Genomic DNA, 14,109 nt, shown 5'->3' on the forward strand with positions numbered 1-14,109 from the left:
TTGCGTGATATATCATCCTCCCTATCATCATCAGCAGCCTACTCAAGCCCGGTGTACAGCGAATGCCTCTCCCATTGACTATCAGTCAGCATTACAGGTTCCATTATAAGGTTTACCCCCGAAAATTTATTCATATGCTGTAAACTTTTTCTTAGTTGTTCATTAGCGCCCGTCGGCTTTCTATTGCGCCAAGTTTTTTGCACTGTTTATTCCAGGAATGAATTCCCAACTAGCACAAAATCAATCAGCAGGTGCATACTTGTTTGTGAAAAAATGACACCTTCAAACCAAAGAAATGTTTCACATATCTTGTATTCTTTGTATAACTTTTGGTACTTCCTTTGCCTCTATAATTGCAACATTTTCCGTTATTTTTGACATTTGTTCGTGTTAGGAAGGAATGGTACAAAAATGCCTTATCGTCGCTACTGATGGATGCAACTACCGGGGGTACCCAGATGAAACTCACTGTTATGTAAGTAAAACACACGACTTTGTTATCTATCTTTTTTAGTTTTAGGTGTCGCCGTAGAAGTAGTACTGATTTGAGCCATGTTCTATTAAAATCCTAAAATAATATTGCCACGAACAATGTATGTGTTTGTTATTATATTATTTGTTTTTACTGCCCGGCCACCCCCCGGTGTGTTATCTGCGTCCCAAGCGAAACGCGTCTCTCATTCTTTATTTTTGTGCCGCACGGGCTATCTCATTCAGATAAGCACACCATGTTTCGCCCTAACGTCACTAACACAGGATATTCTTCTTTTATCTACATTGTTCTGGATGTAAATCGACGGTTTTAGAAGCACTCGCGGCGACAGATAAAAGCAGGCAGAGCAGACGCAGCGGCATTGGAATCATCGACGCTGGCTTAAGCACGTCACTTTGTGGGCTGCTGCTTCGCCGCCTGTGTATTCTTTGGGTTGTTAGGGGAGCACAAGTTCGCTCCAATAAACTTGTTTCCTTGGAAGACAAATACGTCGCAACCAGCGCCCCTGTCAACCCGTCGTTCTCCAGCTACCTCGGGAGCCCCCATCATTCCGAGGATACCCTGTTGAATACCCGGAAGAGTGGCTGGAGTAGCTGGAACGTTTCCGAATTTTCAACCGGTGGGATGGTGAAGAAACATTGAGAAAGTGTTTTTCTACCTCGGAGACACGGCTCAAGTCTGGTTTGAAAATCGCGAGAGCTATCAAAAATCATGGAGCATGTTCAAAGCAGAATTTTTGAAAACATTCACAACTGTCGTACGGGAAGAGCGGGCTAACCTGTTGTTGCTGACGCAAATTCAACACCCTAACGAAGGTGTTGTGGTGTTCGTTGAGGAGATGAATATGCTGTTCTGATGAGCTGACCCCTAAATGGCAGAAGAGAAGAAGGTCCGGGTTTTGATGCGGGAAGCCAAACAAGAGCTCTTCGCTGTACTCATTCAAAACGCCCAAAATCGTCGCTGACTTTGTGACCAAGGCTCCGACGATCGAGAGGACCCAGGAAATGCGCTCGACGGAGTACGATCGAGCACTCAACGCGTTTTCGGTGGTTCCCGTCAATGCCCTGAATTCGCGTCAGAAGACGTACGGGAAGGAATCCACGCCGCCGGTCGCGAAGAACTCAGAATTTTTTCCCAACCACGCCACAACCCCAGTCGCCTTTCTGACCGACGTAATCGGAGAAGTCCAAAACGCACTGGGAACTTCTACACCATCGGCAGCACCCCGCGAACCACAAGCCATGACTTACTCCACAGCTGTTCATCTACCCCGGCCTGCTCCCACCCGTCGCCTAGGATCCCCGTCGTACCGCCGTCCACGGTCACCCGAACAACCCCCTGCAGCCCAAACCCAGACGCCGAGGGAGACGGACGTATGGCAAACCCCCCATAATCGTACGCTTTGCCACCACTGCCGAGAGGCAGACCACATCTACCGTCGCTGTCCCTACAAGAGGCTCGGTTTGCGAGGGTTCTCCGTCGACGCCCCGCGCCCCCTGCCCGGCAAGTGCACTACTGAGATCGAAGAATACATCTCCTACACCAACCAAGGACAAGCCCGCATAAATCTTAAACCGTCGACCTACCCGTGCCAGTCGCCCAACCACCATAGCACTGCTGACTTCTCTCGTGGAAGGTCCCCCAGACCAAGTAGAAGAATCCTAAAAGCGGAAACATCGGGAGGTAAACTTGTACGACCGCGGAAAATTGAAAACCTTCCAACGACGCAGCGACTCGCTAAAAGCCATGCCCTCATCCCGACGACCCGATCTTACCCTGATTTCACTCCCGGACACGGCGACAGCAAAACCGCGTGAAGCGTACCCGACATGACCGCACCTGCTGCAGCAAATACGACGAAGACGATGACGCATAGTAGCCGACCGTCAACACGCACAAGCAGAGATACGACGCCACGACGCACCCTGAACTCGAGGAAGGCGGCGTCAGACGTTCAGCTGTCCATCGACGGCTTTAATGTAGTCGCCCTCATCCACACGTATGCCGGCTACTCGGTAATGAGCGGAGCATTTGCGTCTAAGCTGAAGAACATTATGACCCGATGGGACGGTCCGCACATGCGCGCAGCAGGACGCCACCTCATGACGCCAAGTGGAACGTGACATCGCGCGTCACCCATAGACGGCACAACGTACATTGCGGCGTTGGTCATTTTGCCTAACTGCTCCCGCGACATAATTCTCAGAATAGGCTTTTTAACAGCCAATGGTCGAATATTTGATCTACAGGCCAAGTCTATACATTTTTTTCCGATTACTGCATGACGCCGGAACCGAACCCGAACACCGCGCTGCTGTAAGTATCACCGACGATCATGCCACCCTGCCACCCCGCGCAAGGTTGACGATCAGCGCCTACTCTGAAATGCGGTTCCTCACTGTCGACGCTATCTTAGAGAGTGACCAAAGGGTGCTTCTCGGCCGCAGTGTCTCTGTCGCAAGAGGCAATGCGTGCTTTAGGCAACGCTAATCCCAAGTTTTTTCGCTAATTTCACCGACGAGTACCAGCATTTAAACAAGGGCGCTGTAATTGGGTTCCTCGAAGAAACGCAAGAAGCGAGTGACGTCATGGCGGCTGCCGAATTTGAACGCGCACTCGAAGATACCTTCCAGCTTGCGAACCCCTTCGACGTACATCCGGCGTTACCGCAAGCAGAACGGAACGAATTATTGGTATTGCTGTGTCGCTACAGGGAGTGTTTTTCGTATAACTCATAACTGCGTCAGACACCTCCAGCGAAGCACCAAAACCAAGCGAAGATGGACACTGACCTACCATATAGTCACCATATCGCGCCTCTTCACACGAGTGGGAAGCCATCCGGACTCAAGTCGACGACATCCCCAGCGACAACATTATTCAGCCGTAGAAAAACCCCTGGGCTTCGCCGTTCGTACTGGTAATGAAAAAAGACGCCACAATAAGGTTTTGCGTTGTGCACCGGGGACTGAACAAAATCACCAAACAGGACGTGTACCCACTGCCACGAATCAACGAGGCCCTAGACCACCTTTGCCACGCCAAGTAATTCTCATCGATGGATTTTAAGATCCTGGCCAATAGAATTGGATCGGAGAGACCAAGAGTAGACTGCATTCAGAACCCCGGATGGCCTGCGGGAGTTGAAGGTGATGCCATTTTGGGTGTGGACTGCGCCAGCAACGTTTCAGAGTCATGGACACTGTGCTAGTTAGCCTGAAGTGGCACACCTGGCTCGTATACCTCGACGACGTTGTATTCTCCCGGACTTTCGAATACACCTTGCAAGGTTGGAGTGTGTACTCAAGGCCATTTGTACGTCGGGGTTAACGCTGAAGCCTGAAAAGTGCCATTTTGATTACTAGGAGATCAGGGCTTTGGGTCACGTCGTCAACGTCGAGGGAGTCATACCTGACTCGGCAAAAACTTCAGCCATTGCGAACTTCTGAAGGCCGAAAGACAAGAAGGGCGTGCGAAGATTTGTCGGACTGTGGGCATACTACAGGCGCTCCGTCACAGAGTCCGCGCGCATTGCAGAGCCACTCACACGCTTGAAGAAACATAGCACCCCTTTTAGCTGGGAAAACGAGCAAGAAAAAGCATTCTTCGAGCTGCACAAACGCCTGCAAAGCCCGCCCGTGCTCGCTCATTTCGACGAAGATCGCGAAACGGAAATGCACACGGACGCCATGGATATAGCCTTGGGGGCCATCGCCGTCCAAAAACAAAACGGTTGCGAAAAAGTAATCGCTTTTTTGAGCCGTGGTCTGTAGAAAGAAGATAAAAACTATTCAGCATCTGAAAACGAGTGCCTTTGTATTATATGCGCCAGTTCAAAATTTGGCCCATGGGTGTATGGTAGACCATTCAAGGTGGTTACGGACCACCATGCGCTGTGTTGGCTCGCCAATTTGAAGGACCCCTCTGGCCGTGTTGGGCGGTGGAGCTTGCGCCTGCAAGAGTTCGACGTTACAATCGTCTACAAATCCGGCAGAAAACACTCCGACGCCGACTGCCTGTCCCGCGCCCCCGTCGAGCCACCACCACTAGACTTCGATGAAGACAGCACGTACTTCGGAGTCGTTACGGAGAGCGACCTAGCCGCGCCGCAGCGTGCCGACCCTGACTTGCGCGTCATGATCGACTACCTCGAAGGACCAAATGTCACCGTGCCTAAGCGGACGTCATGGCACTAAGCGGTGAGGATGGATGTATCCGGGCTCGAGAAATTAGTATTCTTGGGTTACAGAGCCTGTAAACGCCTACGACGCGAGAGAGAAACTGACAACTCTATTTGTGAGCTAGATTCAAACCCAAGTTTTTTCAAGATTTTGTCAGTTAATACACTAGTATGATGCCCAATCGTAAACTAGAAACGTATTTTTTAGTGCGCTCCCTGCGTGGCGCCCAGCTTCACTAGTTCTAAGCCCATTCAGACAGTAGAAAAATACCTTCAACGCTTTTGCTAGCCGATGAGAGGCACCGATTTCGGAACAACAATTAGGCTAATACACTTCTTCTGGTTGATATGATCTGTAAATTGTGAGCGTGATCGCACACGTCAAATTACAGAAAAAATAAAAATTCTTCTAAAAACCCTTATTCAAGGGTGGATGCCAAATTCACTTTAGGGTGTCAAGAAAACGGGTATTCTTTTCTACATGGTGTCAGTCAGGGTACGCCTTGCTTGAACTAGTCATTTCGGGCGGGCCTCATAGAGCCTGGAGAAATTTTTGTTTGATCTTTTTGAAAGAGCAGGTTCCAGCTTCGCAATAGGCCTATTATTCAGGCACATGCAAGTCTGATGCGCTGCCTACGACCGGGTCATTTCGCGGAGTAGCAAAACAAGAAAACTGTATTTTTTAAATTCTTACAATTTTTATTCTCAGATATTTTGAGCAGAAGCCAGCTCAAACATTCGGTAATGGCTCATTTTACTTCAAATAGTCAGGCCATAAAACAAGTCGTTTTGTATGCGTGACAAAGCAGACTGTTCAGAACGAAATGTACTTTAGAATAGCCCAGAAACAAATGCCTGTTCTAAGCGTGTCACATCTTGCCCACGTGTCCCTTTCTATCGGTTTCTCTATTAACTGTTCACTATCAGAAGCGTCAAACAAGACAATGTGCTGATATGCTTGGTCATTAGCTTGTGTTGCAGCATCTGTGACACTTACAAAACGTTTCTTGTAATAAAGCACAACAACGCCTGGATATGTGGCGTAATTATAAAGTGTTTATTGGACGTTCTGATGTACTACTGTTGTTAAAAGGCAGCTTGTTTACATGGCTTTGTAGGAGATCCTGCTAAATACATCCGTACCCTACAAATAACTCCTGATGTCACCTTAGCTGAGCAATCACACTATGTGTATTATCATTTGGCCAATTATTTACACGATCTGTGCATCCTCTCATAGAAGAATACAAAGGTGTCTTGTTGCGTGGAACAAAGATGCCGCTGTCGGTTGTTCTGTGCGTTTCCACTACCGGCATTTTGTGAAGCATATCATTGTTTTCCCTGCTTCTGTGACGTCGATAGCCGCACTTTGTATTCGGAACCAAACTCAGATGATGGCGTGCCATCAATACATGACGACAATTATATCTGTGCAGCAACTGAGCAGTGTCATGTGGTGCAAATGTTGCAACCAATATACCTCCCATCATCAAGACTTTGATTTCGATATTTCACTCGACTTAGTTGCCCCTGATCGAATTTTCCACCAATCAATGCCTAGCCATGAATACATTACGGTGATAACCAGGCCGTATATTTTATTTATTCCCTACCAATTTTGTTTGCGATACCTTTATGTTGATACCCCAGACGCCTAATGGCGTAATTTCAAATTTCGTTCCAATCTACAACTAGCCATTGCTGTCCCTCTCGTGACTACACCAGGAAAGCGACAATTTTTCCTACAGTGATTTCCGTTATCGAGACCTTTTTGTCACTTCACTCACCCTTGTGCAAGCACTTGGATATTTCCCCCATTTTAAGAGTTTAACAATAACGCATTTTTGTGCCACGCGATTCCTCTTCTTGAAACCTTCAGTTGGATACTCCACCCACCATAGCTGCCTCTATTTCAATTTAGCCCTAATTTATAAAAAACGATTACTATTCTATGATTACAAACACGTCACATAATTTTGTTGGCATTGTGCAGTTTCTTTCAAAGAGGCCGTCAACTTGACACCCTGCATGCCATAGTGGGCATGCACGCAGATGGACAAATGAGATAGAGAAGTTTGCGGGGATAAATTGATCGCAGTTGGCTCAGGGCGGAGGTAATTGGAGATTAATGGAGAGGCCCTTGAGTGGCCGTAGATAGGCTGGTGATGAATGGTGATGGTGGTGCAATAGCGGCGAAACTGTGAACTTCAACTCAATGTATTACCTTCCTCATGAACCCCTTCTTGAAGTGGTCTTTCTTTAGTGAGGCATATTCACCCACAAGGTATCGTCTCGTCGCATTGACAAACTGTTTTCGCATCTCCTAGAGAAGTTGAATAACATAATACGGAAGTACTTTTTAGTGTAAAACGGTCTTTTCTAGAGGTGCCAGCTTTGGTTGCGGTTGGGACGATCTACCACTGATCAGCTTATTCGGTTAGAATCATATGTTTATTATTTTATTTATTGCTTCTTCAGGGTTAAACATTATCAGGGGGAGTGGGCGTGAAAAAAAACTTAATTCACAAAAAAAGGAAACTCACTCAAGCACTGTACAATAGAAAACATTTGTGCAGACATGCAAATCTCAGACATACAAATGACCAACCAAAAAATTTGATATCTATCATTTCAACAGTCTCATGGAAGGCGGTTCCCGTATTTGGCTATATACAGATGATTGATTGGCCAACTTTTTAATTGTACAACTGCTTAAGCAGACTTTGTGCATGTGATCGATACGGAAGCGCGCATATAAGGCCTTGTTATTAGGCAACCTCCTAAAGAGCTGTGGAACAAGTTTATAAAACAGCACATACACGCGATTTTGCGACGTGAACTTACAGGTGAAAGGTCCAAAATATTTTTACTTGGGGTTAGGCTCGATCATGAAAAAACGTTTGTGTAAATGAAATCAACTAAGTTATTGTGTACCATTTCTAGCAAATGAATAAGCATTTCCACAGAATAATACCATATAGACGAGGCGTAGTCAAGTTACGAGAACATGATGCTTTTGTAAAGATAAAAATTCACGGGAAAATGGGCGCAATGAAAGTCACGTTTCAAATAACACGAATTACGGGTAGCTTTGTTTGTTAAGAACTGGGTGTGCAATATTTTAGGCTAGGTCAGATGTAAAATGAAAGCATGAATATTTATCGATTGTGAACGGATTCTAGAGGTACAAAAAAGATGCTTGTCCAAAAAATAATAAATGACCGTATTCTTTGAAATCAAAAAGGCTTTTATTATAAAAAGAAAGGCCACAGCATTCCTATAGATTTCAAATATTTTGGAACGTGAGGTAACATCGTAAATGTCTTGACAGGTTCACGTTTATAAAATATTTCGGGCAAGAATGGGCTGTGAACTTTTTTGAATGTAAAAAGAAAAACATGTAATGCCACAGGGCTGGATTTCTGTGCTCAAAATTGATTGCTGTTAAAATGAAATGACTAGAAAGGCAGCGCCACCAATAATATATTATTTGACGAATGTAAATGACGTGCAAGCATGAGTTAATTTCTATTTCTGTCCATCTCTGACCACCAAGTTCAGCTTCTCTTTACTTAAGTTACTCCCAAGGCACATCAAACTTGTTTAAACTTAATCTTGTAAAATTACCGGCTTCGTATTATATGCGGGGAAGACAGTTCGTGACCTTAAGCTCAATGATGACTCCACTTCTGTAAAAAAGGAGCACAAGTCTTTAAGTGCACTCTAGGACGATAAACTCAGGACGCCGGAACATGGTGTTAGAGTGGGATTACGTTCGCTAAGGCAGTAACAATAGTGAGATGGGCGTTCACGTGCACATTCATGATTAAAATACTGAAGCCACTGCAGCCATTGGTGCTCTCGGGAAGTACAGTGAAGAATTCGAAACTTTTAAAGCAGAGGTTCGAGCTGGTCCTGCAGACAACGAAGCCGTCGAAGGAACCAAGGTCCGAGGCAGCACAGTCAGCACTGCTGCTGACTGTGCTGCCCTGGAGCTATTCAACAATTTTGCCTCCTTGGAGAACGAAAGCAACTGTTACGAACAAGTTTGAGGCGTACTGTCGACACCAGCAGAACGAGGTATACGAAAGTTATGTTTTCCGCTCAAGAACGCAAGCGCAGGGCGAGCCCTTGGAGCATTTCGCCCAGGACCCAAGAAGGCTTGCACGAAGCTGCAATTTTGAAACTGGCTGATTCTATGGTCAGGGACCAGATTGTCTTTGGAATGCTTGGCCCGAAATTGCGCGAGAAAATGCTCAAAGTAAAGACCTCATGCTACAAAACGCAGAAGACTTTTGTAGGGCAGACCAAATATGTGCTGAGAAAAATATTGCCTGGGCTGATACTACAGCGTAAGAAATAGCTCCGATCAAGATGCACCGGCAAGCCAAATGTGCACTGAGTGAACAGTGTTCCGATTGTGCCGGGGATTGTGGGGCGGAACCCGAGAAAGCACTTGCACCTGTTAACACACTCAGACAATTCAGGTTTTCCTGGTGCAATCGTCACACGATCTTGGAAGATGCTCAGCACATGGCAAAACTTCTTTTTTGTGCCGGAGTGCTAACCACTTTGCTGCCTTCCGCAAGAAAGGGCCTGAGGTCAGGGGTGTACGCGATGAGCAAAATGACCGTAAAATCCTCGACGTCAACGTTGGCCGCAAAGCTCATCGGCTCATCATTGCAACAGTGGCTTCCAAACAAGTGTCTCTTAAGGTGGACTCAGGCTCACAAACAAACTTGTTGCCTCAGTCGGTGTTCAAATACCTAAAACCAAAGTCGAGGATAAGGAAAAGCTCCTGTGTTCCGCGCTCATACAGCGTAAGTCGCGAATGAAAACACCGGTTACTTCCAGTTTTTCATTGTAAGAAGAGCAACGAGGCCGTCCTGGAGCTAACGGCGAGCGAAGCCTTAGGACTGGTCTCTCGTCCTGCCGACGTAGTGAATGCAAGCAGCACCTCTCAAGTGATGACAGAATTTCCCGAGTGGTTTTAGGGCATCGGCTGTCTAGCACGCCAGTACCACATGGTTCTACAGAAGGATGCAACACCGGTGGTCCAACCAGTACTACGGGTTTCCCATTCACTAATCCAGCCATTGCGAGAGTAGCTGGACCGCATGAAGCGTAGAGGAATCGTGGTCTATTTCAGCGAACTGACGGATTGGGTGAGCCCCTTTGTCGCAGCGAGAAAAACATGATGGTAACCTGTGTGTCTGCATTGATTCCAGGTCCATTAATGGGTGCTGAAAACGACAGCAGCATGAAATTCCAAAACGAGAGAAAATTCAGCTGAGCTGACCAGTGCCAAGTTTTTCTTTCGCCTCGACGCGTAGTCGGGCTTTAAAATTCTCCTAGATGAGGCTACTTTGAAGGTGTGCACAATTGCAAAGCCGTTTGGGTGCTACCATTCCCTAAGGTTACCTTTCGTGATCTCTTCGGCACCGGAGGTTTTTCAAAAAATTATGAATGAAATGTTCGACCAGGTCCCAGGAGTGCACATATATATTGACGATATATCGCTGTAAGGAAACACAAGGGAAGAACACGACGCCGGCCTCGGCACAGCCATGCAGTTGGTTGGCAAAGAGCGCCGGCCTAACGCTTAATGCTGGTAAGTGCAAATTCTGGGTCACCAAAATTGACTTCTTTGGCGATGTGGAAAGCCAAGATAAGAGCAGACCGAACCCCCCTTAGGAGAAATGCGGCAAATAGTTGACAAAGCCGGCATCCACAGACTGCTAGGGTGGTCAACTATTTTGGTAAATACGTACCGCATGTGGCGCAATGCACTACGTTCCTGCGAAGCCTCATAAAGAAAGACACTGTCTGCGAATGGTAGGAGAACCATTGCCGCGAATGAAAATCTGTGTTCGCCTTACTGAGCACTGCACCGTAGCTAGCCATTTTTGATCCTACTAGGGAAACGAAGGTCGTCGCAGATACTTCGAAAAACAGCATCTGTGCAGCTCTCCTTCAGCGTTCACAATAACTAAGACAGGGCAGCGGTACGCACAAATCGAAAAAGAGACAATGGCGCTGACTTTTTGGTGCAAGAAGTTTTTTCACTTCGTTTACTGCCGCAAATGGCTATCAGTGGCCATTGGTGACATGCCGCCACGATCTGGGCGGTTTTTTCTGCGCTAGCTCAGATTCAATCAAGTTCTTCGCTTTGTCCCAGGTAAACAGCTGTTCCTGGTTGATAGGTTATCTAGCTCGTCGCTCATGAAACCGGGCAATGTGGATGACGTCACAGATGACTTCCACGTTGATGCAGTGAACGTGTCTTCAGAACTGGTAAGCAAGAAAATGTTTGCTCGTCTGGCTGACGCAACAGCACCTGACCCAGATTTACGAAATTTGCTGCTCTGCCTGAGAAACGGCGAATAATTAAAAAGCAGCTTGAAACCATTCAACTCAGAGTTGATCGAACTTGTATGGATTTTCCTGAAAGGAGCAAAGGTCATCGTCCCCAAGGCTATAAGAGCTGAAATACTGGGTCACGCTCATGATGGCCACTTAGGCATAAAAAAGTCCGAAGCAAGGGCCCGTCGACTGCTATTCTGGCCAGGTCTGAATGGCGACATCGAAAATCTGTTAAAGACCTGCGCTAAAATACGCGCACAGGCAACAAAGTGAACCGATAGTGCTCAGGCCTAATCCGGAGCATGCCTGGTACCGAATTGGCATTGACATTTTTATGTACGCCGGGCGCTCCTACCTGTGCGTGTTTGATGCGTTTTCGAACTTTCCTGAAGAAAAAATCTGCCAAAGGCAACGACGGGAACTGGCATAAATAAATTTAGCTTACTCTTTACTAGAAATGTAATTCCAATAGAAGTCTGCACTGATAACGGCCCAAGTCCCCATTCCGTGAAATCTCTTTGTTTGCTTCAAGGTATGACTTTACGCATGCGACTTCAGTCCAAGATTTCCGTGGTCAAACGGGCTCGCAGAAAAAGGAGTTCAAATAGCCAAAAGGATCGTGAAGAATACTGATGAAAGGAAGCAGTACCTTTAGCTGGGTCTATTTAGCTATCACTCGACGCCACTATACGAGGGCCGATCTCTTGGAGAATTGATGTAGCGCAGAAAATTGCTTAATCGCTGCCGGAATTCAGGTCGTACTCTGGACGCCAGGACTGCAGGTGCCAGTCGGGCCAAAAGAAGTGGTTGAGTGGGTAAACTCTGCCAGAACGCAACAAATATGCAATTGCAAGAGTTCGTGGGGATACATGGGAACGCAAGGCTCGGTTTTTGGATAAGGTGGCACCAAGGACTTATCGCGTCCTTAATGAAGACAATTCGGTGCATCGATGGAACTGGCCACATCTTCTCCCCACGCGTGAATCTTTGCAGAGTGACCTAGCGGAAGGTGGACGGTCGCAGTCAACGGTACAGCCTGCGTCAACACGAAGTTCGCCGTAGTCGAAATCAATTCCAACGCTGAAACCCCAACCAAGGCGGTCCACTCGGTAAAGGCGATAACCCAGCCGCCTTCATTACGACGAGGACTTCAGCCAAGTCTCGTGTATCTTGATGTCAAAGTTCCCTCTATAATACGGAGGGAGATGTAACGTGTCAGCTGTGCATGTGCCCTTTGTATCTGTCTTTTGCTTATCACTGTTTCTGCGCCGCTTTGCTGTGATAATGCAGCTGCTTGACGCTAAACATACCGGCATGCTATCAGGAATAAACGTTCTTTTACTGTTTCTTCAACACTGCCTTATTACTGCTGGATACCGGAAAAACCAGTATTCGGTCATAAATAAACCATGAAACATTTTTCTTACCAACATAGTTTTCCTTAACGAGACATTTTAGTTGGTGCCCACAAATCCTACCGGGGGCATTTTGATATCTATCCAAATACACCCATCACCGTGTCTATCTTATGCCTATAACCAGAAAGCATTTTTTTTATCTCTACCACGTGATTTTTCTCTTCAAGACCTTTATTACACTTCAAGGGATGTGGCCGCACCATTAAAATTTTTTACCAAATTTGTTACCGTAGCTATACCCTAATTATACCCGAGGTGAATTTAATTTTTATTGCGTCATTCTACTCACTGAGGCATTTTATTTGTTGCCCACTCAGCCTAGCTGCTTCACTTTGAACTTTTTACAAGTTTTTGTTCACCATGGCAATGTCATGAGTAAAACCATGTATCACTTTTTGCCCTATGTGATTGCCCTAATCAAGGCATAGCTTCAAGTTTTCGGCAATTTATGACCCACCCTGAGAATGCCATGATTACACGCAGGAACGTTTTTTTTTGCTTGTAGCACACGGAACTCTTCGTGAAGACCTTTTTACTTCATACTTACATACCCCGCAGGCATCACTTAAAATGTTACCTCAACTTATGACCGGCATGATTATCTCATGATTAAAACCCGAAAGCATTGTTTTATTTACCCCACGTAATTCCCCTTGTCGACACTTTATAATTCATACCCCGCAAATCACAGCAGCATTACTTTTATATTATCCCAACGCATGACCCTCTACGATTGTGTCGTGATTACAACCAGGAAGCATTTTTATGTTCCACGTGATTCTCGTAGTAAAAATATTTTAGATGTAGTGCCCACACGCTAAAGCCACATTTTTGATTTTTATCGAATACGTGACTCACCGAGTCTATGCCGTATTTACAACAAGTAATCTTTTATTTCTCTTCCGTGACACTCCTTCACCAGGACATCTATGTTATAGCCACACTGTCTAGCAGCACGACTTTGAGTGTTTACCCCATCTACGACTTAGAATAACTGTGTTGTGATTATAACCGGAAGTATTTTATTCTGTCCGAATTAAACTCCTCATCGTGACATGGTATTTATAACCGCAGACCATACCGGAATGATTTTGAATTTATTAAATATAAGGCTCAACGTGACTGTCGTGATTATAACCAGGGAGCATTAGTAGTTGTGCCATGTGATTCATTTTCATCGAGACGTTTTACGCTACACATGTTACCATTATCGCTTTATATTTAAATGCAATCGACCGCTTTCTTTTCCAATCAATACCCTTTACTTGATACCCACACACCCAGGCACATAACTTTCATTTTGTACTCAGTGGCTCAATGGGACTATAAAAATGCTTACAACAAGGTTGCATTTTGGGTATTTACCCAACGTGATTCCCCTACTTCATACCTTTAATTGATACCCCACACGCCCTAGAGAAAGAACCGCTAATCTGAACCAAATCGGTCACTCCCCTTTAGAAGGGCTTGATTATAACACGGATGTATTTTTGTGGTACGTCATTCGCTAAACCGAGACGCTTTATTTGATCCCGACACACCCTAGAGCAATCATTTCAAGTTCAAACACTTTCCATGACTCACCAAGACTATGCCATGATTATGACCAGGAAGCATCTTGTACTTGTCCCATCTCAACCTTACTCAAAACCAAC

The 14,109-nt window shown here is 46.0% G+C and overlaps 1 long non-coding RNA gene across 2 annotated transcripts in view; it reads left to right on the forward strand.

Annotated features, from left to right (window-relative positions):
* Positions 1-14,109, forward strand: part of LOC144139386 (uncharacterized) — a 59,641-nt gene that overhangs the window by 30,273 nt on the left and 15,259 nt on the right. Inside the window, exons 3-4 of one of the 2 annotated variants that reach the window (XR_013316173.1) lie at positions 395-475; positions 12,030-12,343. This is a non-coding gene — a long non-coding RNA (uncharacterized LOC144139386). Of the gene's footprint in view, positions 1-394; positions 476-12,029; positions 12,344-14,109 lie in introns of those variants that run through there. The other variant, XR_013316174.1, reaches the window with a different exon arrangement.

This window comes from Haemaphysalis longicornis, unplaced genomic scaffold (assembly GCF_048455015.1).
Source record: "Haemaphysalis longicornis isolate Haplotype H1 unplaced genomic scaffold, Haemaphysalis longicornis Haplotype H1 scaffold_5, whole genome shotgun sequence".
Classification (NCBI taxonomy): domain Eukaryota; kingdom Metazoa; phylum Arthropoda; class Arachnida; order Ixodida; family Ixodidae; genus Haemaphysalis; species Haemaphysalis longicornis.